Source organism: Mandrillus leucophaeus, unplaced genomic scaffold (assembly GCF_000951045.1).
Source record: "Mandrillus leucophaeus isolate KB7577 unplaced genomic scaffold, Mleu.le_1.0 Scaffold104, whole genome shotgun sequence".
In the NCBI taxonomy this organism is placed as follows: Eukaryota; Metazoa; Chordata; class Mammalia; order Primates; family Cercopithecidae; genus Mandrillus; species Mandrillus leucophaeus.
In genome coordinates, this window is record NW_012098543.1 from 37,348 (window position 1) to 40,979 (window position 3,632).

At 41.4% G+C, this 3,632-nt stretch overlaps 1 protein-coding gene and 1 pseudogene across 1 annotated transcript in view; one reads left to right on the forward strand and one right to left on the reverse strand.

Moving 5' to 3' along the window:
• LOC105539641 overlaps positions 1–423 on the reverse strand; it is a 1,871-nt pseudogene extending 1,448 nt beyond the window's left edge.
• Positions 1–3,632, forward strand: part of LILRB3 (leukocyte immunoglobulin-like receptor, subfamily B (with TM and ITIM domains), member 3) — a 59,166-nt gene that overhangs the window by 26,846 nt on the left and 28,688 nt on the right. The window lies entirely within an intron of this gene.

Consider the following 3,632-nt stretch of genomic DNA (forward strand, 5'->3'; position numbering starts at 1 on the left):
CAGACCCAACATGGCGGCAGCGCCCGCTCCGCGCAGCTCCCCCAGCCTCCCGCCCTCAAGCCCCTTTGCCCTTTTCTTTCTTCCGCTGCAACCTCTGCTTCCCGGATTCCAGTGATTCTCCTGCCTCGACCTCCAGAGTAGCTGGGATTACAGGCGTGTGCCAGGATGCCCGGCTAATTTGTTGTTGTTGTTGTTTCTGAGGAGAGATAAGGTTTTACCATGTTGGCCAGGCCCGTCTCAAGTGATCCACCCTCCTCGGCCTCCCAAAGTGCTGAGATTACAGGCGTGCGCCACCGCCCCCAGCCAACCGTACCCTTTTCTTTTTATTTTCTTTATCACAGTAGAACAGCCGGTAGGGAGAATTATGGGCAGCGTAGATCACTCACTGGGCACTGACGGAGGCTCCGCAGTGGACACAACCATGATGGGTGTCATGGGTTGCATTGTAACCCCAAAAGGACGTGTTGGCGCCTTAACCCCCTTACCTGTGAGTGTGAACTCATGCAGAAACAGGGTCCTTAGAGATGTGATTAGGTAAATAAAGATGCAGTCATGCTGGAAGAGGACAGGATCTGAATCCAGTATCACTCACGTCCTAAGAAGACAAGGACGAGACAAGACGCGCAGGTAAGACTGCCATGTGGAGACGGATTTATATTTACCATCAAAGCTGAATCATTAGGGGCCGTTACACATTGAAATATGTTTCCGTTCTCTTCTCCTATTAGCACTCCTAGCATAGTAAATAGAAATAAATATATTGGCCGGGCACGGTGGCCCATGCCTGAAATCCCAGCAGTTTGGGAGGCTGAGGCGGGGGGATCACTTGAGGCCAGGAGTTGGAGATTGTCATGGTCAACGTGGCAAAACCTCATCTCTACTAAAAATACAAAAATTAGCCAGGCGTGGTGGCAGGTGCCTGTAATCCTAGCTACCCAGGAGGCTGAGGCAGAAGAATCACTTGAACCCGGGAGGCGAAGGTTGCAGTGAGCCAAAATCGCACCACTGTGCTCCAGCTTGGGCAACATAGGAGTGCAGATATCTCTTTGATAGACTGATTTTCTTTCTTTTGGGTATATGCCCAGCGGTGGGATTACTGGCCCATATGGTACCTCTAGCTTTAGTTTTTTGAGGAACCTCCAAACTTCTCCATACTGGTTGTATTAATCTAGATTCCCACCAACTGTATACAAGGGTTCCCTGTTGTCCACATTCTCGCCAGTGTTTGTTATTGCCTCTCTTTTGGATATAAGTCATTTTAACTGGAATGAGATAGTAGCATTGTAGTTTTGATTTGCGTTTCTCTAATGATCAGTGATGTTGAGCACCTTTTCATATGCCTCTGCCATCTGTTTCTTTTGAGAAATGGTTATTCAAATATTTGCCCATTTTTTGATTGAAATACTAGATTTCTTCATACAGAGTCTTTTGAGCTCCTTATTTCTTCTAGTTATTAGGGATTCCTTGTCAGATGGAGGTTTGCAAATATTTTCTCCCATTCCGTGGGAATGTTTGTTAATTGTATCTTTGCTCTGCAGCTTCTTAACTTGATTTGACCCCATTTGTCCGTTTTTGCTTTGGTTGCCTGTACTTCTGGCGTATTGCTCAAAAAAATTTTGCCCAGACCAACGTCCCGGAGATTTCCCCCAGTTTTCTTGTAGTCATTTCACAATTTGAGGTCTTAGATTTAAGTTTTTAATCTACTTTGATTTGATTTTTGTATGTGGCAAAAGATGGGTGTCTGGTTTCCTTTTTCTGAGTATGAATATCGAGTTTTCCCAGCACCGTTTATTGTTGGTGTATGGATTTGTGTCTGGGGTCTCTGTTCAATTCCATTGACATATGTGTCTGCTTTTATGCCACTACCATGCTGTTTTGGTTACTATAGCTCTGTAGTATAATTTGAAATCAGGTAATGTGATGCCTCCAGTTTTATTATTTTTGCTTAGGATAGCTTTGATTATTCTGGGTCTTTTGTGATTCATACATTTTAGGATTGCTTTTTCTATTTGTGGGAAGAATGTCATTGGTATTTGATATGCATTGCATTTAATCTGTAGATTGCTTTGGGTACTATGGACATTCTAACAATATTGGTTCTTCCAATCCATAAACATGGAATATATTTCCATTTTGTGGTGTCCTCTTCAATTTCTTTCATCAATGTTTTATAGTTTTCATTATAGTGATCTTTTACTTTTTTGGTTAAGTCATTTCCTAGGTATTTAATTTTACGTCTGGATATTGTAAATGAGATGAGCTTTTATTCTTTTTCAGGTTGTTGACTGTTGATATATAGAAATACTTCTGATTTCTTTTTTTTTTTTTTTTTGATGGAGTCTCGCTCTGTTGCCCAGGCTGGAGTGCAGTGGCACGATCTTGGCTCACTGCAACCTCTGCCCCCTGTGTTCAAGTGATTCTCCTGCCTCAGCCTCCCAAGTAGCTGGGATTACAGGCGCCTACCACTGTGCCTGGCTAATTTTTATATTTTTAGTAGAGACGGGGTTTCACCATCTTGGCCAGTCTGGTCTTGAACTCCTGACCTCGTGATCCACCTGCCTCAGCCTCCCAAAGTGCTGGGATTACAGGCGTGAGCCACTGTGCTTGGCTAGAAATGCTTCTGATTTCTAAATTTTGATTTTGTACCCTGCAACCTGACTGAATTTGTTTATCAGTTCTAATAGTTCTCTTGTGAAGTCTTTAGATATTTCCAAAGATAAGATCATATCATCTGCAAACAATAATTTGATTTCTTCTTTCCCAATTTGAATGCCCCTTATGTCTTTCTCTTGTCTGATTGCTCTAGCTAGGACTTCCAGTGCTATGTTGAGTAACAGTGGTGACAGTGGGCATCTTTGTCACGTTCCAGATCTAAGAAGAAAGGCTTTCAGTTTTTCCCCATTCTGCAAAATACTAGCTGTGGGTCTGTCATATATGGCTTTTATTATGTTGAGGTATGTTTCAACTGTCCCCAGTTTTTTAAGGGTTTTTATCGTAAGGGATGTTGAAATTTACTAAGTGCTTTTTCAGCATCAATTGAAAGGATCGTATGGTTTTTATCCTTCATTCTGTTGTTATGATGTATTACATTAATTGATTTGCCTATGTTGAACGATCCTTGCATCCCAGGGATTAAATCCCACCTGATCATGTTGAATGATGTTTCTCATATATTGTTGAATTTGGTTTGCTAGTATTTTGTTGAGGATTTTTGCATCAATATTCATCAGAGATCTTGCCTGTAGTTTTCTTGTTTTGATGTGCCTTTGTGTACTTTTAGTATTAGGGTGATATGGCCTTGTAGAATGAGTTTAGAAGTATTCCCTCCTCTATTATTCAGAATAGTTTGAGTAGCATTGATTTTATTTATTCTATAAATGTTTTGTAGAATTCAGCAGTGAAGCCATCAGGTCCCAGGCTTTTCTTTACTGGGAGACTTTTCATTACAGCTTCCATCTCATTACTTGTTATTGGTCTCTTCAGATTTCTTCCCGGTTCAATCATGGTAGGTTATGTGTGTCTAGGAATTTGTTCATTTCCTCTAGATTTTCCATGTTATTATTACTTTCTCAAATATTTGGTAGAAATCAACAGTGTACCCATTCAGGCCAGATTTCCCTATGGAAAGATTT